The 24,472-nt window shown below is 45.9% G+C and overlaps 1 pseudogene; it reads right to left on the bottom strand.

Annotated features, from left to right (window-relative positions):
• Positions 1 to 23,076: 23,076 nt before the first annotated feature.
• LOC126204688 (5S ribosomal RNA) lies at positions 23,077 to 23,194 on the bottom strand (annotated as a pseudogene).
• Positions 23,195 to 24,472: the final 1,278 nt, after the last annotated feature.

Raw genomic sequence — 24,472 nt, forward strand, 5'->3', positions numbered from 1 at the left:
CGTATGCGTGTTTGGCGCCGTGCAGGTGAGCGCCACAATCAGGACTGCATACGACCGAGGCACACAGGGCCAACACCCGGCATCATGGTGTGGGGAGCGATCTCCTACACTGGCCGTACACCACTGGTGATCGTCGAGGGGACACTGAATAGTGCACGGTACATCCAAACCGTCATCGAACCCATCGTTCTACCATTCCTAGACCGGCAAGGGAACTTGCTGTTCCAACAGGACAATGCACGTCCGCATGTATCCCGTGCCACCCAACGTGCTCTAGAAGGTGTAAGTCAACTACCCTGGCCAGCAAGATCTCCGGATCTGTCCCACATTGAGCATGTTTGGGACTGGATGAAGCGTCGTCTCACGCGGTCTGCACGTCCAGCACGAACGCTGGTCCAACTGAGGCGCCAGGTGGAAATGGCATGGCAAGCCATTCCACAGGACTACATCCAGCATCTCTACGATCGTCTCCATGGGAGAATAGCAGCCTGCATTGCTGCGAAAGGTGGATATACACTGTACTAGTGCCGACATTGTGCATGCTCTGTTGCCTGTGTCTATGTGCCTGTGGTTCTGTCAGTGTGATCATGTGATGTATCTGACCCCAGGAATGTGTCAATAAAGTTTCCCCTTCCTGGGACAATGAATTCACGGTGTTCTTATTTCAATTTCCAGGAGTGTATATAAATGATCTAGTAGAAATCGTCGGATGTTATTTAATAATGATTGCAGATGATGCAGTTATCCAAGTAAGTAGAAACGCCAGAAAACAATATCGATTTGCAAAATGACCTGGAGAGGATTGATGAATGGTACAGACTCTGGCAGTTGACCCTGAACATAAATAAGTTTAACATACTGCGCTTGCATAGGTAAAGAAAGCCACTACTGTACAAATACACTATCGATGAGAAACTCCTGGAAACAGTATCTAACCCTCCAGAGTGACTATAAAGTGGAAAGAACAGATAAAAGAGAAGAAAAGCAGATATTAGGCAGAGAATCGTTGGAAGAATCTTAAGGAAATGTAGTTCTCCACGAATGAAGTGGCTTACAACGCACTTGTTCGATAGATTCTTTAGTATTCTTCATCAGCCTTGAATCCTTACCAAGTAGTATTGACAGAAGACATAGAGAAGATCCAACAAAGAGCGGCGCGTTTCGTCACGGGATCGCATGAGCTTTACTGAGATGCATAACATGCTCCATTGACTGCCGTTACAAAAGAGATGTTGTGTGTCACGGGATAGTATACAATTTGAATTTCGAGACAGTACTTTCTGGGAAGAGCCGGACAGCATACTGCTTACTCTAACTTACACATTGCGTAATGACAACGACGTGGAAATTCGAAAAATTAGAACCAAAACGATCATTCTTCCCACGCGAATGGGACAGGATAGAGGGGATTAGCTAGTAGTACTAGATGCACACTTCGCCACACATAATTAGGTGGTTTGCGGATACGATGTAGATGTACACTACTGGCCATTAAAATTGCTACACCACGAAGATGACGTAATACAGACGCGAAATTTAACCGACAGGAAGGGGATGCTGTGATATGCAAATGATTAGCTTTTCAGAGCATTCACACAACGTTGGCGCCGGTGGCGACACCTAAAACGTGCTGACATGAGGAAAGTTTCCAACCGATTTCTCATACACAAACAGCAGTTGACCAGCGTTGCCTGGTGAAACGTTGTTGTGATGCCTCGTGTAAGGAGGAGAAATGCGTACCATCACGTTTACGACTTTGATAAAGGTCGGATTGTAGCCTATCGCGATTGCGATACATTTTATCGTATCGCGACATTGCTGCTCGCGTTGGTCGAGATCCAACGGCTGTTAGCAGAATATGGAATCGGTGGGTTCAGGAGGGTAATACGGAACGCCGTGCTGGGTCCCAACGGCCTCGTATCACTAGCAATCGAGATGACAGGCATCTTATCCGCATGGCTGTAACGGATCGTGCAGCCACTTCTCGATCCCTGAGTCAACAGATGGGGACGTTTGCAAGACAACAACCATCTGCACGAATAGTTCGACGATGTTTGCAGCAGCATGGACTATCAGCTCGGAGACCATGGCTGCGGTTTCCCTTGACGCTGCATCACAGACATGAGTGCGTGCGATGGTGTACTCAACGACGAACCTGGGTGCACGAATGGCAAAACGTCATTATTTCGGATGAATCCAGGTTCTGTTTACAGCATCATGATGGTCGCATCCGTGTTTGGCGACATTTCAGCACATTGGAAGCGTGTATTCATCATCGCGATACTGGCGTATCACCCGGCGTGATGGTATGGGGTGCCATTGGTTATACATCTCGGTCAACTCTTGTTCGCATTGCCGGCACTTTGAACAGTGGACGTTACATTTCAGATGTGTTAGAACTGTGGCTCTACCCTTCAAATGGTTCAAATGGCTCTGAGCACTATGGGACTTAACTGCTGTGGTCATCAGTCCCCTAGAACTTAGAACTACTTAAACCTAACTAACCTAAGGACATCACACACATCCATGCCCGTGAAAGGATTCGAACCTGCGGCCGTAGCGGTCGCGCGGTTCCAGACTGTAGCGCCTAGTACCGCTCGGCAACTCCGTCCGGCCTCTACCCTTCATTCGATCCCTGCGAAACCCTACATTTCAGCAGGATAATTCACGACCGCATGTTGCAAGTCCTGTACGGGCCTTTCTGGATACATAAAATGTTCGATTGCTGCCCTTACCAGCACATTCTCCAGATCTCTCACCAATTGAAAAAATCTGGTCAATGGTGGCCGAGTAACTGGCTCGTCACAATCCACCAGTCACTACTCTTCACGGACTGTGGTATCGTGTTGAAGCTGCATGGGCAGCTGTACCTGCACAAGCCATCCAAGCTCTGTTTGACTCAATGCCTAGGCGTATCAAGGCCGGCCAGAGGTGGTTGTTCTGTGTACTGATTTCTCAGGATCTATGCACCCACATTGCGTGAAAATGTAATCACATGTCAGTTCTAGTGTAATATATATACCCGTTTATCATCTGCATTTCTTCTTGGTGTAGCAATGTTAATGGCCAGTAGTGTAGATGACCTTATTGTGACATCCCTCCATGTCTTCTAGGTGCTTGACTTCTTTTGCAGACAGTGTGTGACTCTCAACGGCGAACGATTTTGCCCATCACCAATCGACACCGACCCTCAGTAGCAGCCCAGCAGCGCCTCCTGCTTGGCGGTAGGGTAACGGAGAGCCCTTGGCGGGTCGCCGGAGACGGCGTCGATATTCCAGAGCTGGTCTGCGGTTGGCGCGTGGCGGCGCGCAGTTGGCGCGGCGCGTTTCGTATGCATAGACAGGGCGGGCGGTACCTGGTGGCGTTTGTCACTGCCGGAGCCACTGCCTGCGGGCTGCTGCTTCTGCCTCCCGGCTGGCGCGAGGCTCGGGACCCTGTGTCGCCTGCACACGACGCCCGCCGCCTAAAATTGGAAAACAAGCGCCGCCGCTTCTCTGCGTCTCACGTGCCGCCAGAAGGGGCCACATATTGCGTGCTTTGTTCCACGGGCACGGACCTGTCAGACAGGCAAAAGTCGGAGCAAGCAGTCGCCACAGCACTCTGTCACGACGGTAGCGAAGTGACTTCTTCTTGTTCTTCTTTTCATAATAGGCTAAAGCCTGTTTCTGTACCCCGCAGTCTACATTGAGGTTATCGTACCACTTTATGCTTGCACTCCCTATATATCGTTTGCAGCTAGTACCCTACACTGGAGAGCCAAATAAATTTGTACATCTGGCCAATACCGTGTAGGGCTCCCATGAGCGCGCAGAAGAATAATCAATTGACAGCTGAAAAAATTGAGATTTGGGAATATTGCACGTAAGTCCCGCAGACTGCAAAACAGAAAACGACAAGTGGACATTTCTAAGGTGGTCTTCAATGGAAGCACCTGAAAGAGTGATGTCTTCGAGATAACTGATGCAGCCAGGCACAGAGGCTGTCGGCTGTTCTAAAAATCATTGAAAAATTGCAGGCACATAGTGTTGATATTGCTATAGGCTGAAAAGTGTATTGACAGTGGCGTAGTGGCCTCATCCGAGGGGAGTTGGAGGTACACTTCTGACAAATCAACCTTGGAAAAGTAGTGGCTGCGTGCTAATTTTGCAAGAAACTTGTAAGAGTGGGGCAAAGGCTACATATCTGTCAAGGACTGTGCATTAATCATGAAACGGAAGTCACTGCAGAGGCAAAGCTTACCCGTCAGCTTCATAACAGCGACCGGCGATGTAGCCCGGCCACTGGAATAAATTGGCCAAATGACATTGAGAGACTTCAAATGGTCTAATTCGGCCTTGACAGAGTCCTGCAAGGTGACAGGCACCTGTCGCAACTGAAATAACAAGGGTGGGTGGAATCTTTCATGGTAACGTGAGCTGAAAATCGGTAGTACAAGCCCAGGGCAAAATAGTGATGAAAACTCAGAGCAGAGGGCCTCTAGTTGCTGATACAGAACTTGATCTGACTCTAAATTTACCTCATCGGCAATGGAGAAACCAAAAGCATTAAATACATCTAACACAGTCTGTGGTATGGGAATGATCCACATCAAGGAAGGTGAGAGGGCAAACAACAGATTTGTAAGATACAGGAGTAGAAAACTGACCTAGGATTAGAGTCTGCTGTTTATTGTAGCTAATTAACTTCTGTGAAACCTGTGTGATGTAGGGAACCCCAAGTCCGTGTATGTTTGTGCATTTACTAAAGTCATTGCAGCTCCTGTGTCCACTTGCATTTTTAGCTGTTTATTAAACACACGCAAGTCAATAAACAATTTGTTCAGAGAGAGAGACATTGAAGAGAGGCAATTGTTGCCCATTAGTACTGCTGTATCCGTTACGTTTGAAAAAGAATTGCACACTGATGCAGTGTGGCCGTTCTTTTCACACTTGCTGCAAACAGCCCAATGCTTAGGGCATGCAGCACACTCATGCTGGATGAAGCAGTACTGGTAAGACTCGACTAATGTCTGAAATAGTGCAGGAGGGAATTGACACCATGAATCTTGCAGGGCTGACGATAAATCCATGAGTACGAGAGGGTGGAGCTTCTACTGAACAGCATGTTGCAAGGAATCCCAGATTCTTTCTTTCTTTCTTTCACTGGTGCCATGTCCCGCGCTGACGCAGAGTCGGATTTGGAAAGGTTAGTGGAAAGGGGTGGCCCGATGCCCTGCCTGCCACCACCCCATACCCCCAGGGACAGAAAATTGTACACCCCTGCTGTCTGCGTCGAGTGTAATGGAACAGTGCGAGCGTGGTCAGATGTCTGCGAATCGTATAACTGAAACGGAACGTGGGGACCAGCCCGGTATTCACCCAGCGGGATGTGGAAAACCGCCTAAAAACCACATCCAGGCTGGCCGGTACACCGACCGACGACGATAATCCGCCGGGCGGATTCGATCCGGGGCCAGTGCGCCTACCCGAGTCCAGGAAGCAGGGCATTAGCGCTCTCGGCTAACCTGGCGGGTCGTTGCAAGGCATCCCAGATGTGCTCAGTAATGTTCATGTCTGGGTACTTTAGTGGCCACCGGAGTTGTTTAAACTCAGAAGAGTGTTCCTGGAGCCACTGTTTAACAATTCTGGACAAGTGTGTGTGTGGTGGTGGGGTCTGTGTCCTGCTAGAATTGCCCTAGTTAGTCGGAATGCACAATGCACATGAACGGATGCAAGTGATCAGACAGGATGCTTACGTGTCACCAGTCAGTGTCGTATCCAGACGTATCAGGGGTCCAGTATCACTCCAATTGCACACGCCCCACACTATTACCAGCCTCCGCCAGACTGGACAGTTCCACGCTGACATGAGGGTCCATGGATTCATGAGGTTATCTCCATACCCGAACACAACCGTCAGCTCGACACAATTTTAAATGAGGCTAGTCCGACCAGGCAACATGTTTCCAGTCATTAACAACCCAGTGTCGGTTTTGACGGACCCCGGCGAGGCGTACAGCTTTGTGTCGTGCAGTCATCAAGGGTACACGAGTGGGCCTTCAGCTCCGAAAGCCCATTTCGATGATGTTTCGTTGAATGGTCCGCACGCTGACACTTGTTGATGGCCCAGCATTGAAATCTGCAGCAGTTTGCAGAAGGGTTGCACTTCGTCACGTTGAACGATTCTCTTCAGTCGTCGTTAGCCCCGTTCTTGCAGGACCTTTTCCGGCCGCAGCGGTGTCGGACATTTGATCTTTTACCGGATTCCTGATTTTCACGGTACACTCGTCAAATGGTCGTACGGGAAAATCCTCATTCAATCACTACTTCTGAGATGCTGTGTTCCATCGCTCGTGTGCCGCTTATAACACCACGTTCAAGCTCACATAAATCTTGAAACTTCCTGACGGATTGAAACTGTGTGCCGGATCGGTGTGGCACACAGTTTTAAGCTGTCAGGAAGTTTCATATCAGGGCACACTCTGCTGAAGAGTGAAAATCTCATTCTGGTCTCTTAAATCTTCATAATCTGCCACAGTAGCAGAATTAACCAATCTAACAACTGCGCTAGACCCTCGTTGTCTTATATAGGGGTTGCGGACCGCAGCGCCGTATTCTGTCCGTTTACGTATCTCTGTAAAAACTGGGTGCTTTGGGAAATTAGCATTATGTAAACACAATTAGTTTGTTTTTATATTAACCCAGACATGTTTCGACACCAATGTGTCATCTTCTGTGGGTCGAATTTTTATTTCTTAAAATTATGTCGCTAACCGAATTGTAGTATTATACATCGATTTTAGTGCTCGTTTTCGTCGATTTTTTGACAGCATGCCATCTGCAAAATTTTCCGTCCTGTTTCGTGTCCCTGGTTGGTGTCTCAGTCAGCTGCTGTTTAGTTCATTGCTTTCACTCAGTTTATCACAAATTTCCGCTCACTACTTCATCTATCATGCACTTACACAAAAGCTGGCGAAATGTGATCTGCACAGACACTTCTGACTTAGCCGAGCGGTCTAGGGCGCTCCAGTCATGGACTGTGCGGCTGGTCCCGGCGGAGGTTCGAGTCCTCCCTTGGGTATGGTTGTGTGTGTTTGTCCTTAGGATAATTTAGGTTAAGTAGTGTGTAAGCTTAGGGACTGATGACCTTAGCAGTTAAGTCCCATAAGATTTCACACACATTAGACGTTTTTGACACTTCTGACAACACACTCAATGAGTGTCCTGAGACCAGGAAATACAACACTGAGATGGTTGCGAACATCCACACCGAAGTTAAGCGGTGCACCGTCATGTTGAATGGGTCTGTAGTAGATTCATAGCACGTTCCGTCATGAGACAATGTAAATACAATGCAGCAGAGCTTAGGGACAAGTAAAGTAAAAAAAAAAAAAAAAAAAAAACCTGCTTCATGACTTCCTGGTAATCAGGCTCGTCCTCCTTGCTTCCTTGCAGGAAATCAAGAATGTGCTTGTAAGTAGACAGCACAGTACATGTAAATTTATATGCATGTAATTTGTAAATAAGCTGGTTAACAGTAATGCTAGATAAAGCGGTAGACAAGTTTACTTCCATACCTCTTTAAGCTGCCCGCATCTCGTGGTCGTGCGGTAGCGTTCTCGCTTCCCACGCCCGGGTTCCCGGGTTCGATTCCCGGCGGGGTCAGGGATTTTCTCTGCCTCGTGATGGCTGGGTGTTGTGTGCTGTCCTTAGGTTAGTTAGGTTTAAGTAGTTCTAAGTTCTAGGGGACTTATGACCATAGCAGTTGAGTCCCATAGTGCTCAGAGCCATTTGAACCTCTTTAAGCTGTCTTCTTGGTCTCCACGTTGCCTATCGCCAATTGTTCATTGGAGCAGTCCCTATGCCCTGTTACATTTTTGCACACTTTTACAGAAACACTCTGAGGAGACGCCCACATTGGTTTAGATAAAACCATCAGCTCAGAATATAGAAAGCTTTAAGTCCAGCACTGTTCGATGCTCGCTGTAACGTTATGCACATTTAGGCGAGCTCATCGGCTGCCCATAATTGCTACAAGGTGAGGTGTATTTGATGTACGACTGAACGGCAGCGGGCCCAGGGCTCAGGGCGCACAGCTGCGGTTGCTTCAGGTGAGCGAAGTGTCTCACCAGAGGACCTGATGTGGGTCACTATTACGAGGAATTTTTGCGACGGACGATAGCTTAGGTGGACAGACAATGCTCCAGGAAACGGCACTGTATCAGGACAATAGCTTAGGTGGACAGACAATGCTCCAAGAAATTGCGCAGTATCAGACAATGCAAATCTGAATATATCGGCGATCTCAGATAAATAAGGTGCATCCAGAGGCACAACAGTATTTTGTTATCCTTAAAAGTACATAAGTTAATTTTTCACAGTTAATAAATATATACACAATGAAACTCTGAATTAACAACTTCTAATCCCTTCACGCAGTTATAACAAACGATATTTCAGACTATAGCACTGCACTAAAGCTATCATCCCAGAAAGCTACATATCTGTAACTACTTTCTTTATTGACTCGCGACACTTTTCATTCCGCAAATGTTTGTCAGAACATCGTATTCTCCACATTTACACAGCATCAGTACCTCTTATTTGGTTGTACTTGTGTTTTTATACACATCAATAAAAGATTTACTTCACCTCAGTTCCCACTACTCCTGAAGGTTGACGTTGACTGTAGATTTTTTTATCACAGACACAGTCCCTTTGATTGTTCAGACATATCACTTAACATGCCCAGAGGTGTAAACAAACATGCATGAGCAACGCCTATTACACGGAGTGTCCGACAGCCGATCAGTTCCAGTCATTCCAGCACAAAGGAGGTACACGGCTCGTGTTGTCCGTAGTTCAACCATGCCTAGACGGCCAATACCGCGGTTCGATCGCGTCCGCATTGTTACTTTGTGCCAGGAAGGGCTCTCAACAAGGAAAGTGTCCAGGCGTCTCGGAGTGAACCAAAGCGATGTTTTTCGTACGTGGATGATGTTACAGAGACACAGGAACTGTCGATGACATGCCTCGCTCAGGCCGCCCAAGGTCTACTACTGCAGTGGATGACCGCTATGTACGGATTATGGCTCGGAGGAACCCTGACAGTAACGTCACCATGTTGAATAATACTTTTCGTGCAGCCACAGGATGTCGTTTTACTACTCAAACTGTACGCAATAGGCTGCATGATGCGCAACTTCACGCCTTACGTCCATGGCGAGGACCATCTTTGCAAACACGACACCATACAGAGCAGTACAGATAGGCCCAACATCATGCCGAATGGACCGCTCAGGATTAGCATCACGTTCTCTTCACCGATGAGTGTCGCGTATGCCTTCAACCAGACAATCGTCGGAGACGTGTTTGGAGGCAACCCGGTCAGGCTGAACGCCTTAGACACATTGTCCAGCGAGTGCAGCAAGGTGGAGGTTCCCTGTTGTTTTGGGGTGGCATTATGTGGAGCCGACGCGTACGCCGCTGGTGGTCATAGAAGGCGCCGTAACGCCTGTACGATACGTGAACGCTATCTTCCGACCGATAGTGCAACCATATCGGCAGCATATTGGCGAGGCATTCCTCTTCATGGACGAAAATTCGCACCCCCATCGTGCACATCTTGTGAATGACTTCCTTCAGGATAACGACATCGCTCGACTAGACTGGCAAGCATGTTCTTCAGTCATAAACCGTATCGAACATGCCTGGGATGGATTGAAAAGGGCTGTTCATGGACGACGTGACCCACCAACTACTCTGAGGGATCTACGCCACATCGCTGTTGAGCAGTGGGACAATCTGGACCAAGAATGCCTTGATGAATTTGTGGATAATATGCCACGGGGAATACAGACATGCATCAATACTAGAGGACGTGTTACTGGGTATTAGAGGTACCGGTTTGTACAGAAATCTGGACCACCACTTCTGAATGACTCGCTGTATTGTGGTACAGCATGCAATGTGTGGTTTTCATCAGCAATAAAAAGGGCGGAAATGATGTTTATGTTGATCTCTATTCCAATTTTCTGTACAGGTTCCGGAATTCTCGGGAGCCGCGGTGGTGCAAAACATTTTTGATATCTGTATAACAAAGAGTTTACTATTTTTTCCGGTAACTTTATTTAAATATTAATTGAAAGTGCTATTAAAACTGTGTTAATTTAGTAGTGATCAATAGCATGGGTTAGTGGTTGAAAAGTGAACCAAAAGATCCTTGTGTGATGATGGAATAAATAATTGTTTAAATAATATTTAACGAAGATCCATTGTCGTTTAATGTGAGCATATTTGCTTAAGAATACTAGCTTATTTGTGAACACTCCTTCATTTGTAACTACTGTGAATGATATGAGTGTGACCGAATATTTATAACGTTTGTTTAATTTATTGTTGTAATATATACGTTTTTGTGGCAAAGTGGCCAAGATTGGATTCGTGATTTCCTGTCAGAAAGGTCACAGTTCGTAGTAATGCACGGAAAGTCATCGAGTAAAACAGAAGTAATATCCGGCGTTCCCCAAGGAAGTGTTATAGGCCCTCTATTGTTCCTGATCTGTATTAACGACATAGGAGACAATCTGAGTAGCCGTCTTAGATTGTTTGCAGATGATGCTGTCATTTACCGTCTTGTTAAGTCATCGGATGATCAAAACGACTTGCAAAATAATTTAGATGAGATATCTGTGTGGTGCGAAAAGTGACAATTGACCCTGAATAAGGCAAAGTGTGAAGTACTAAAAGAAATCGGCTAAATTTCGATTACGCGATAAGTCACACAAATCTGAAGGCTGTAAATTTAACTAAACACTTAGGGATTACAATTACAAATAACCTAAATTGGAACGATCACATAGATAATACTGTGGGTAGAGCAAACCAAAGATTGCGTTTCATTGGCAGAACACTTAGAAGGTGCAACAGGTCTACTAAAGAGACTGCTTATACCACGCTTGTCCGCCCTATTCTGGAGTATTGCTGTGCGGTGTGGAATCCGCATCAAATGGGACTGACGGATGAGATCGAACAAGTACAAAGAAGGGCAGCTCGTTTTGTATTATCGCGAAACAGGGGAGATAGTGTCACAGTCATGATACGTGAATTGGAGTGGCAATCAATAAAACAAAGGCGTTTTTCGTTGCGACAGGATCTTCTCATGAAATTTCTATCACCAGTTTTCTCCTTTCCCGATTGCGAAAACATTCTGTTGACACCCACCTACATAGGGAGAAATGATCATCACGATAAAATAAATCAGGCCTCGCACAGAAAAATTTAAGTGCCGCGTGCCGTTCGAGAGTGGAACGGTAGAGAAAGAGCTTGAAGGTGGTTCATTGAACCTTCTGCCAGGCACTTTATTGTGAATAGCAGAGTAATCACGTAGATATAGATGTAAATCAGTCAAATGATGTCTGTTAGAATGTAAGAACGATGCATTTTTGGTGGGGTGGCCTTCAGCCAACGGAAAAGCAGTCAGTAACAGAACACTACGGGAGTCGAGTGGAGACTGGGAATTTTCCAGCGAAGAGCTATTCTAGACACTTGATGTCGAGTTCTTGAACAAGGCAGACGTGTCTTAGGCAATATGCCGTCGGTCCGACAAGGCTGCCCCTGTGCATGTACCTCCATGCAGTGGCGCTTGAGCCACGCATAACGCTGCTGAGATGCGCAGTTGTCTGGCCTCCCTACGTGGTTACACCTTCCGATTTCGTGCATGCGCAGATGACCTCCTGCTGCTAGTTCGTTCTGGGGAGGAGGTACCACGGACCCTTGCCACCATCACGGCTCGCAGGAAATCGGCTGGGGGTGTGATGAACGTGCTGTCCATTGGTCGCGGGCTACCCCCGGAAGATCTGGCGCTCTTGCCGTATCAGACATCTCCTCTATCTTGGGATCACCCTTACGTCGTCAACGCGTCGGGCAGCGGCGGTCAACTTTCGTGAAGTTTTGATGATCACTCACACCTCCCTACGCCGCCTTGATCATTTGCAGCGCGTTGCCTACCTGAATGCCTATGTAAAATCCAGAATGGTTCATATTGCGCAAATTCTACCGCTGCTGATTGCCATAGGATGTTGTATTCAAGCGGCTTTCAGATATTTTATGATGGGTGGGTCCATCTTCAGAGAACACTGTCGCACACTCACTCGCCCCCACATGCAGGAGGGCTCGGTCCTACAAAGTGCGGCAGTACTTTACATGGCCACGATGCACAAACAATGGCGCAGTGTCGAGGCCTCCCTTACGCTCCATCTACTTGCCATTCTTGTGCCAGCATCCCTCTCTCCACAGGTCCCTGTCGGTAACATTAGACTCGCGTTTGCACACATCGCGGCCTTCATTGTAGAACTCTGTTATGCTCGCGCCGAATTCCCACGAACGACTCTGCAGCGGGCAGTCTTTCTAAGTCCTTTTCTCGCGTAGTGTCGCCTGTAACTCAAGGTCCCATTGCAGCGGTGGCCTGTAACTTAGTGGCACATTCATCGCAGCTTCTTTCCGACCCATATCCGATGACTTGGTATTATGCGCCTGAGGGAAGTATCCAGCTAATCAGCGGCCGCATACCATCGGACTGGCGAACACTCTCCTCTGCGCCGTCTGTCGTAATGCCGACGATGATCATCGCCGATTCAACTGTGTAGGCGTAGCGGATGCCTGGCTGTTGGGGCGACAAATGGTCGCTCGTTTTCTACGTGTTTCACCGCATGTTACAGGAGTCCTTTCTTTACCCAATGGTGGAATACTTTCTAGCAACAAAGTACCCGGCAGTTCTTTGGATAAAGGGCTGGACTTCGGCACATCTACACTACTGGCCATTAAAATTGCTACACCAAGAAGAAATGCAGATGATAAACGGGTATTCATTGGACAAATATATTATACTAGAACTGACATGTGATTACATTTTCACGCAATTTGGGTGCATAGATCCTGTTAAATCAGTACCCAGAACAACCACCTCTGGCCGTAATAACGTGAGAGATCTGGGGAATGTGCTGGCCAGGGCAGCAGTCGAACAGTCTCTGTATGCAGAAAGGCCCGTGCAGGACCTGCAACATGCGGTCGTCCATTATCCTGCTGAAATGTAGGGTTCCGCAGGGATCGAATGATGGGTAGAACCACGGGTCGTAACACATCTGAAATGTAACGTCCACTGTTCAAAGTGCCGTCAATGCGGACAAGAAGTGACCGAGACGTGTAACCAATGGCATCCCATACCATCACGCCGGGTGATACGCTAGAATGGCGATGACGAATAGACGCTTCCAATGTGCGTTCACCGCGATGTCGCCAAACGTCAAAAACGGATGCGACCATCATGATGCTGTAAAGAGAACCTGGATTCAACCGAAAAAATGACGTTTTGCTATTCGTGCACCTAGGTTGATCGTTGAGTACACCATCACAGGCGCTCCTGTCTGTGATGCAGCGTCAAGGGTAACCGCAGCCACGGTCTCCGAGCTGATAGTCCATGCTGCTGCAAACGTCGTCGAACTGTTCGTGCAGATGTTTGTTGTCTTGCAAACGTCCCCATCTGTTGACTCAGGGATCGAGACGTGGTTGCACGATCCGTTACAGCCATGCGGATAAGATGCCTGTCATCTCGACTGCTAGTGATACGAGGCCGTTGGGATCCAGCTCGGCGTTCCCTATTACCCTCCTGAATCCACCGATTCCATATTCTGCTATCAGTCATAGGATCTCGACCAATGCGAGCAGCAATGTCGCGATAACATAAACGCAAATCGCGGTAGGCTACAATCCGACCTTTATCAAAGTCGGAAACGTGATGATACGCATTTCTCCTCCTTACACGAGGCATCACAACAACGTTTCACCAGGCAACGCCGGTCAAGTGCTGTTTGTGTATGAGAAATCGGTTGGGAACTTTCCTCATGTCAGCACGTTGTAGGTGTCGCCACCGTCGCCAACCTTGTGTGAATGCTCTGAAAAGCTAATCACTTGCATATCACAGCATCTTCTTACTATCGGTTAAATTTCGCGTCTCTAGCACGTCAACTTCGTGGTGTAGAAATTTTAATGGCCAGTAGTGTATATGGTGATTCTCCTCACTCGTGCCCTGATTTTTGTCAATACTTGCAGACTGATCATGCAGCGGTTGCGCTCATTTCCCTTTATCGAGCGTTTTTCGCCAATTATCTTAACAGCGTTTGTAGCAGGCCTCCACTCAGCTGGCGTGTTCCCGGCGTGGCAGGCGCCCACCCGATTAGGAAGGAAACATGAGGCGCCTGCACGTGGGACTCGGCGCGGCTACCTACCAGTATTAGCTGGCGGGATTTCAGGGTTCCAGTTGTGTGGACTGATTTTCATTTGTTTTCCTCCATGTATATGAGCACAAAAACTGAAATAAATAAATAAGTAAAATTGATATGTGTAGTGTGAGGGTGCAGCATGGCGGCGCGAAGGGGTAGGCAATGTGCCGAGGCTTCGGAATTCGACCCCTGTCCACCTTGTCTCCTCCAACCTGTAGCTAGGAAACCGAAAATACAAAATTAAAAAAAAATAAATAATAGAAAAAGGCGTAGCGTCTTTGGTTAGTAATCAAAACGTCCTTGGACCCGGATTAGAACCCTGCCACCGCTTAAATTTAGAATAAAATTCACCAGCAATTATAGCCAAAGACGTCACGCATAAAAAGTCACCCATGATTCATCAATGCCCTTGTCAAACACGGAGGAGGAGAAGACAGAGGTTCAGGGCGATCCCTTGCCCTTGGGGTGTGAAACTGCCCCAAAAGGTGAAAGAATCAGCAATGATCAACGGCATGAGGATGCAGAAGGCAATGCAAGCCACTGCATTAAAGATACATAATGTGTATCAACAGGACATACGGCCTGTAATTGAAAAGTGTGAATTTCCTTGTACACTGCGGTAAAGCGAACCACTTCTGAATGATACAGGGCAAAGAGTGTCTACGCCATCTCATTCAGCCCCAGCTGGAAGCACATTACTAAAGATTACTGAATCAAAGCGCGACTCTCGCTTCGGACAAATATCTTAGTGACGAGGAAGCCAATCAAGCATCAGTACATTCGTACTGTAAAGAAGTGTGATATGAAGAAACGAATTAAAAATTGACTAGATCCCTTTCCATTGAAGAGTGACTTGTTTTATATCTACAGATGTAGATGCACATATGGGAAGGTAATTGATGTGATCAACAGGATCAGTTTCTATTCCAGACGTATAAACATTGCTCCCAACTAGAAACTCTATCTTCATAGTCTGAGTATAATCAATACCATGTGGTCTATATCGAGAACAGTAATTAAATTCTATTACCTTTCTTCAGTGTCGCTGAAAACTCTTGAAGTTCCCTGCTAGGAACGACCCTTCTGTGGAATCTGTAAAATCTATGTACATTTATTCTCAGGAGTATTCCAAGAGTTTAAATGCCAAATATGGACCTGTACCTATATTAGAGGGTATTTATATCATTTTGTCCATTGATTATTTGTATTAGACAGGGTGCTTAGAAACAGTCTGAAAAGCTTGTAAGGGTGTTGCAGGGTAGGCTGTGCTGAGAAATAATTGTTAAGAAAAAAATTCCACACGTTGCTGCATTTCTGAGTTAATTAACATTGAAGGTAGCCAGTCAAGCCGTTGCGGACGCAAAAGTATGCGGGCAGCCAGATACAATTAGAGTCAGTTGTTCTCACGACGTCGATGATAGCGAACGATACTGCTCAGTCTTTGGCTCTGGTTCGATCCCATGCCAACTTTCGTATCGATCTCTTCTTCGGTTTAGGAAACCAAACAAAGAACACGTTACACGCATCGTCTTTGCCGAGCCGCTTGAATCTGAGCGCGCAACGATCTGATTGGCTAACTTCAACTCGAAAACCAGCCACGTATCGAATTTTTTTCTGAACAATCACTTTTCTGTACAACCTATCCTGCAGGGCCCTTACAAGCTCTTCGGATTGTTTCTTACCACCCTGTAATATAATAAGACTGACAGATTTGCTGGAAAAGCGTTAACCAGATTCTGTTTTTATGTTGTAGGTAAGTTGTGAGCAGCGGGCTACTTCATGGAGGCCCGTACTTGAGCCAGTGGCTTCCCACACAGTGGACGGTGACAAAAGCTGGACGCCGAGGAGAGGTGACCACATTAAAGGCAAGCCTTCCGCTCATACATTCAGTTCTGTGCAATGAATCGCCTTCTTCGCAAAACTGGTTACCTGTTTAAATTTCCGCCTCTACAGCATCGTGCATAAAGTAGCGACTCATTTTCCATGTCCTCTTAATTCGCTTAGTACATAACTTTGTCGTATTACAGAGCACTTGTCATTGGAAGACCTATAAGCGTGCAATATGGAGGCCAAAACTCGTATCTGGACATTCGCCTTCTATAAGCAGCGATATTTAAAGTCAATTGTCTTCACTCTTGAATCCTATAAAGCGAAGTGTAAGTCACAGACTTTTCCAGACTGAGTCGGTCTCACGTTGGCGAGGCAAAAGTAATGTGCTTGCGTAGTAAACAAAGAAAATAATTCGAATTTCAAATATAAAAAGGAAAAAACTCCACAGAGAGATAAGCGGAGCTGGTAACTAGCTGTGAGAGCTTAAGAGATTGGTTGCAAAAGAAGTGAAGAGGCCTGGAAGCTGTATAGACAATAGCAGTTGCCAGTTTAGCGATAGAACATACGTTATCAGCAGTTCGTGGCCCAGCCTATACAAAAGAAAAAGCATTTTATGTCAATTCACTTAAATTCTTTTCACAGATAATAACAGCTGATGATATTAGGAATGAAATGAACGCTCTCGCTGGTCGATTGCACGAATATTAAGCAATAACAAATAATTTAATATGCAAATATTTCCCTTTATTGCGTATGTGCTGCAGGATAATTTATTCAGGTTAACCGAGTTTCGGCTTACAAGGTCATCCTGAGGATTTAGCTGTCAATTGGCGTCAAAGAAGTCACAATGTTCGTAAACAAACTGGAAAAGATGTTACTCATCTCGACTGTGTCACACACCCACAAACATCACAGAAAATATCATTTTTGACAGTGTAGTGCTAATACAGTTTGAAAGGTAAAAAACTTGAACAAAAAATAAATGTAAAGAGAGCAAACCAGGAAAACCATTAACAGTGAACTCGAGAAACAATGGCTATATAACAGTTCACATTAAATAAACAAATCCAATAAAATAAAATAAAATTAGCACTTGACAATATTAATTCTGGTGGTATTGCACATTTACGCATGCAAAGTGATACAAACAGCAAGGAAAAGTAAGATTGGCTGGTTGATTGATTTTGAGGGAGGGGAGCAAACAGCGAGGTCATCAGTCCCATGGATTAGGAAAGGATGGGGAAGGAAGTCGGCCGTGCCCTTCAGGAGGAACCACACCGGTCTTTGCCTGAAACGTTTTAGGAAAATCACGGAAAACCTAAATCAGGATGGCCGGACGCGAGTTTGAACAGTCGTCCTCCCGAATGCGAGTACAGTGTGGTAACAACTGCGCCACCTCGCTCGGAAAAGTAAGAATTAACAATTGCTGCAGCAGAATATATGGAGGCAATAAGCAATCACAATAAAATGAAAAGAAATGAATAAATACAGGAAAATGGAGGAATAGGAAGGAACTGACAGCGTGGGAGGTAATGAAAACTGAGAGGGTTATGTGAAGTTCAGTAATGAGAAAGTATTAAGCTGTGTTTGGTCAACTAAGATTAAATCAATACTGTGGGCAACGATGATTTACAAGGCTTCCAACAGGTTGAGATTCTGATCTTTGTTTTCTGAATGGAGGACACCGGACTGTGGCCTGAGGCTGCGGCCCCCACTCAGTACATCCTCAGTAAACGTGAAGTCAGAAACCTGCACCCTCCAGCTGCGTTCATGTCCAGCCAGCCTAGATGCTACGTCACTGTCTCATTGATCAAGACAAAACTTATCACAGTCAGGTCAAGTAATTCTGTATACCCCACTTTTCGCTAGCAATTGGGTCTTACCTTTGCTGTGGAAAACGCATTGAGCTGTGGTGTTCTTCACCTAGTAGAAGATCGTATAATTGCAGTGCTACTGGTTGAGGCAATAAAGCTTTCAAAGGAGAGTTAGATACAGTAATATTTATTGTCTCGATCAGTAGCAGCTGCAACTATAGTATTTTTTGTAGCGTGAAGAACGCCACAGTGCAGTATATTTTCCATAGCAAAGATATGACCCAATTACTAGCCAACATTTGGCTGTACGAAATTACTTGTGTTGGGTGTAATAAGTTTTGTCTTGATCAATCAGACAGTGACATAGCATCTAGGCTGGCTGAAAATGCATGCGGCTGGAGGCTACAGCATTATGACTTCACATTTGCAGAGCATTTACTATGTGACGACCACAAGTAGCAGCCACCGTCCCATGTCCTTCACTTAGCAGACAAAGACCCCTCAGCTTGTTGGAAGAGCTGGCAATCAACAAACATCTACCCCAAAGTTCTGATTTAAACTTAAACAACCAAACATATCTTAAAGCTTCCCCTCTTCTAAACTCCACATAATCCTCTCAGTTCTCCCAGTCTTTCTGTTCCTTCAGATGACTCCATTTCCCTGTATTTATTCATTTCTTTTTCATTTTATTGTGGTTACCTACGTGCTCCATATATTCAGTTGCTACTATTGTTAATTCTGAGTTTTATTTGGTTTCTGTATCACTTTCCATAAGTACGAGGGTTGAATGAAAAGAATTCCTCCACCTTCGTTAATTGGGTTTGAATGGGAATATTTTAATAAATCAAAGGCAGAAATAATCCTTAGAATGTGATCTTTATAGACCAATATTCACTTTTCCACATAATCACCAGCCATTTGGATACATTTCTGCCTACTATGAACAAGTTTTCTGAAGCCGTCACGTAAGAAGTTGACACTCTGTTTCCGCAACCACAGTCTCACAGTTCTCTCAACGTCTTCATCAGAAGCGTAATGATGTCCCCGCAGATCGTCTTTCATTACTGGGAACAGATGGAAGTCAGACGGTGCTAAATCTGAACTGTATGGAGGATGCCGTACGACGGTGAGATTCAGTCTCTGAAGTTCTGCTGTGGTGGCACGTGAAGTGTGTGGTTTGGCATTGTCATGCTGCAGGAAAACATTTCCCTTTTCCTTTCGGACCCTTGTTAGCCGTCGATTCAGAATTCGCAGCGTTCTGATGTAACGCTTTGAGTTTATTGTTGTTCCACGATCAAGGAAATCAACATGGATAACACTATCTGCGTCCCAGAATACTGTGGCCATGATTTTTCCAGCTGATGGCTGCGTCTTGAATTTCTTTTTCTGGGTCGAGTCTTTGGGTCGATATTCCACAGACCGACGTTTCGTCTCCGGCTCATAATGGAGAACTCACGTTTCGTCTCCTGTCACAACTGAATGGAGAAAGGCGTCAGCTTCATTCTCATAACGCGAGTGGAGTTCCTATCAAATTTCAGTTATATGCGCTTTCATTTCAGGGATCAGCATCTGGGGTACCCATCGTGAACAGATCTTCCCATAGCCAAGCAAAGCAATAATGTGACCCACACTTTCTTGCGAAATGCCGCTTGTGCTTGCAATTTTTCTCTGACTGATACGACGATCGTCCTGAATCAGTCTGTCAACATTGTGCTTGCGAAACTCGGTGGTTGCTGTCACTGGACGTCCAACTCTTTGTCACGCAGGTTAGAGGTTCTCGCCTCAAGATCTTTAAACATACTCGCCCAACGACGCACAGTACTCACATCAGTACAATCATCATAAACTGCTTTCATTCTCTGATGAATCTCCTTTGGAGTCACATCTTCTGCTTCAAGAATTCAATGACTGAACGTTGCTTAAATCGCATTGACCGACCGTCTGCGTAGGGTTCCATACTTTACACGGTAACAACACAACCGATCTTCAATGCCAAGGCTTCCCGCCAACTGGAGCTGTAGAGAAGAGGCTACGGAACAAGCCAGTACCTGCCCCATACCAGTGCTGCCAACTGTTAAAGAGTTACGAAGGTGGAGGCATTACTTTTCAGTCAACCCTCGTAATATCTCCTGAAGGTAATCTTGTCAGTCACTAATTTTATTGTGTTTTGTTGGGTTTGTTTGTTTAATGTAAACTGTTATATAGGCATTGTTTCACTTTTTTCCTGGTTTGATCCCTCTATACTTATTTATTGTTTCACTCTTTACCTTTTAAATAGAGTTACCCCGCAACTGATGGATGCTTCTGTAATACGAGGTAGCCCAAGTGTTTGGCACCATATACAAGGAAAATGGAAAAACATCTTCCGCTAAATCGCAAATCGAACGAAATGGTGTGTTGAGTGATCGTGACAGACGGTCATGGAAAAGGATTCTCTCTACTGGCCATTAAAATTGCTACACCACAAAGATGACGTGCTACAGACGCGAAATTGAACCGACAGCAAGAAGATGCAGTGATACGCAAATGATTAGCTGTTCAGAGCATTTACATAAGGCTGGTGCCGGTGGCGACACCTACAACGTGCTGACGTGAGGAAAGTTTCTAACCGATTTCTCATACACAAACAGCAGTTGACCGGCGTTGCCTGGTAAAACGTTGTTGTGATGCCTCGTGTAAGGAGGAGAAATGCGTACCATCACGTTTCCGACTTTGATAAACGTCGGATTGAGGCCTATCGCGATTGCGTTTTATCGTATCGCGACATTGCTGCTCGCGTTTGTCGAGATCCAATGACTGTTAGCAGAATATGTAATCGGTGGGTTCAGGAGGATAATACGGAACGCCGTGCTGGATCCCAACGGCCTCGTGTCACTAGCAGTCGAGATGACAGGCATCTTATCGCATGGGTGTAACGGATCGCGCAGCCACGTCTCGATCCCTGAGTCAACAGATGGGGACGTTTGCAAGACAACAAACATCTGCACGAACAGCTCGACGACGTTTGCAGCAACACGGACTATCAGCTCGCAGACCATGGCTGCGGTTTCCCTTGACGCTGCATCACAGACAGGAGCACCTGCAATGGAGTTCTCAACGACGAACCTGGGTGCACGAATGGCAAAATGTCATTTTTTCGGATGAATCCAGGTTCTGTATACAGCATCACGATGGTCGCATCCGTGTTTGGCCACACCGCGGTGAACGCACATTGGAAGCGTGTATTTGTCATCGGCATGCTGGCGTATCACCCGACGTGATGGTATGGGGTGCCATTGGTTACACGTCTCGGTCACCTCTTGTTCGCACTGACGGCACTTTGAACAGTGGGCGTTACATTTCAGATGTGTTACGACCCGTGGCTCTACCCTTCATTCGATCCCTGTGAAACCCTACATTTCAGCAGGATAATGCACGACCGCATGTCGCAGGTCCTGTACGCGTCTTTCTGGATACAGAAAATGTTCGACTGCTGCCTTGGCCAGTACTTTCTCCACATCTCTCACCAAGTGAAAACGTCTGGTCAATGGTGGACGAGCAACTGGCTCGTCACAATACGCCAGTCACTACTCTTGATGAACTGTGCTATCGTGTTGAAGCTGCATGGGCAGCTGTACCTGTAAACGCCATCAAAGCTCTGTTTGACTCAATGCCGAGGCGTATCAAGGCCATTCTTACGGCCATAGGTGGTTGTTCTGGGTACTGATTTCTCAGGATCTATGCACCTAAATTGCGTGAAAATGTAATCACATGTCAGTTCTAGTATAATATATTTGTGCGATGAATATCCGTTTATCATCTGCATTTCTTCTTGGTGTAGCAATTTTAATGGCCAGTATTGTATATATTGTTTATCTTTTTACCTTTTAAATAGAGTTCCCACGCAACTAATGGATGATTCTGTAACACGAGGTAACGCAAGTGTTTGGCAGGGAAAGCGGAAAAACATCTTCCGCTAAATCGCAATACGAACGAAAGGGTGTGTTGAGTGATCGTGACTGACGGTCAGTGAAAAAGATTCTGTCGAAAAATAAGAAGACAGCAGGTGCAAATGTCTTTGCAGAACTGGGTGTCAGCAACGAAACAACACGAAGGGATTTCCATAAACTGAGACATGTAGGTCGGTCGAGGAGGAATTCCAAAACCACTCATCAGTGATTCAGATGCCCATAACAGGAAAACGTGGTGCCGAAGCCATACAACCTGGACCATGAAGCAATGGAAGAAATCCCTTGGGACGGGTTATCCTTGTTTCACACCGTTTCCAATTTCTGCCACAGTTTACTTCCCAAGCCTGAAACATGTCAGGTGATGATTTTTGCAGCGATGTCGTGTTCTTCCATGATCCCCATGGTGACGCTGGAAAGACTCCGTGCTGCCAAGAATTATGTGACCATTTTGGCTGATCAGGTCCATCTCATGGTACAGTGTTTGTCCCCCAATGGTGATGCTGCCTTCCAAGATGACAGGGCCGGTGTCCAGGCAATTTGCATCATCCAGTGCTGGTTTTGTGAGCACGAGGATGAATTGTCAAATCTCTCTTGGTCACAACAGTCAACTGATCTCATTATTATTGAGCATTTGTTGCCTACTTTGGAGAGATAAATGTGAGCGATCGCTATCCACTTCCATCATCGTTATCTGAACTTTGTTTTGCAGAAATAATGCTATAAAATATCCTTGAAAACCGCAGAGGGCCTATATTTAGCCATTTCGAGACGACTGGAAGTTGTTTTAACTGCCAACGGCCTTCGTGCACCGTATTAGATATGGTTAGTGTTTTTTGGTCTTTCCGTATTTTTGTCCATCCGCTGTAGAAGAAAGGACAACAATGATGTCCGAGAATACCAAAATAAACACTCTGGTTCATATTCATGCTAATGTGAATGAGTAGGCAAATCCCATTGTACGAAAACTCCCCTATGACATGACAGTATGAAATCTGGTCTACGACCAACCTACACCCTCCAAAAGCACTCCGTCGTCAGGCCACGAGTGACCTACCGGGATCATCCGACCGCCGTGTCATCCTCAGTGGAGGATGCGGATAGGAGGCGCGTGGGGTCAGCACACCGCTCTCCCGGTCGTTATGATGGTATTCTTGACCGAAGCCGCTACTATTCGGTCGAGTAGCTCCTCAGTTGGCATCACGAGGCTCAGTGCACCCCGAAAAATTGGCAACAGCGCATGGCGGCCTGGATGGTCACCCAACCAAGTGCCGACCACGCCCAACAGCGCTTAACTTCGATGATCTCACGGGAACCGGTGTATCCACTGCGGCAAGGCCATTGCCTACACCATCCAAACGCTGCGTGTTAAACGAGTCATTGAACCCCGGGTGCAGTCGACGTCTCGCATCATTCCAAAAAGGGCAAAAGTGAAATTCGTCGGATGATGCAACACGCGTGCAGTCAGCTACTGTTTAGTTTCCATATTATCGGCCCTTTGAAGACGTTAATATTTATTTGTTACTATTAGCAATAATCTTTTGCAAGGTACCCCACCCTAACCGTCCATAGCTTGTACGGGGTGTTCAAGAAGTCTCTCCGCAGTGCCGTATAATTGTTAGCTGCACGTGCCGTATGATTGGTCGCCTGCCTGGGTTATTCCCCTTCAAGTGGACTCTCCCAACGTTCCACTTTTCGTTTATCTCAGCCAGCGTCAGTAGTATCGTTGGTGTGTGTCGTTACGTGTTGACGTGAACGTTTAAGTTTAGTTCCTTTGGTAGTTTTTTTCGTTTTTGTCGCTGTTAAAATACTAACCATTGAAGAACGTGTATTTTTAGTCGAATATGCGTTCAAAGCTGGTGATAAATACACAGTTTCAGTTCGTCAACGATTTAATTCACTTTTCCCGGAGACAACACTTCCATATCACGATACTGTGAGAAATCTGATTAACAAATTTCGAAGTAAGGGTTCAGTGACAGATGCACCGAGAAGTGGTCGTCCTATCGTTTTGTATGAGAATAAGCTACTCGATATTTCCGATAAAATGTCCATGAGTCCGAACAAGTCAATAAGAAAACTCGCCCAGGAAATCGATGTTAGTGTCGGATCGGCCCACACGGCTGCAAGGAAAAGTGACAGTCGTGCAAGAACTGAAAAATACTGATGATGGCAAGACACTGCATTATTGTCAATGGTTCAAACATTTCGTTCAACAAAATAGAAGGGATATTCTTAATGAAACGTTTTTGACTGATGATGCGTGGTTTCATTTTTCCGGGTACACGAACTCCGCAAAATTCTCATATGTGGAGTACTGCAAATGCATTGTGTATTCATGGGGAACCACTTTTTCAACGAAACTATAAAAGCACAGCTATACTGCAGTGATATTCTGTGCCCATTTATAGGAGAACTTGTGTTAAGTGAAATACTGAACGGTTATTTTCAACAAGATGGTGCAACCGCGCATACAGCTCGCGTTTCAATGTCACTGCTTGCTGATGTTTTTGGTGATCGCATAATTTCACAGGGACTTTGGCCTCCACGATAGCCTACCTAAGACCACCTCACTTTTTCTTCTGGGCTGCAGCGAAATCAACTGTCTATAAAAACCGTCTAAA

The sequence above is a fragment of the Schistocerca nitens genome, chromosome 9, assembly GCF_023898315.1.
Source record: "Schistocerca nitens isolate TAMUIC-IGC-003100 chromosome 9, iqSchNite1.1, whole genome shotgun sequence".
NCBI lineage: Eukaryota > Metazoa > Arthropoda > Insecta > Orthoptera > Acrididae > Schistocerca > Schistocerca nitens.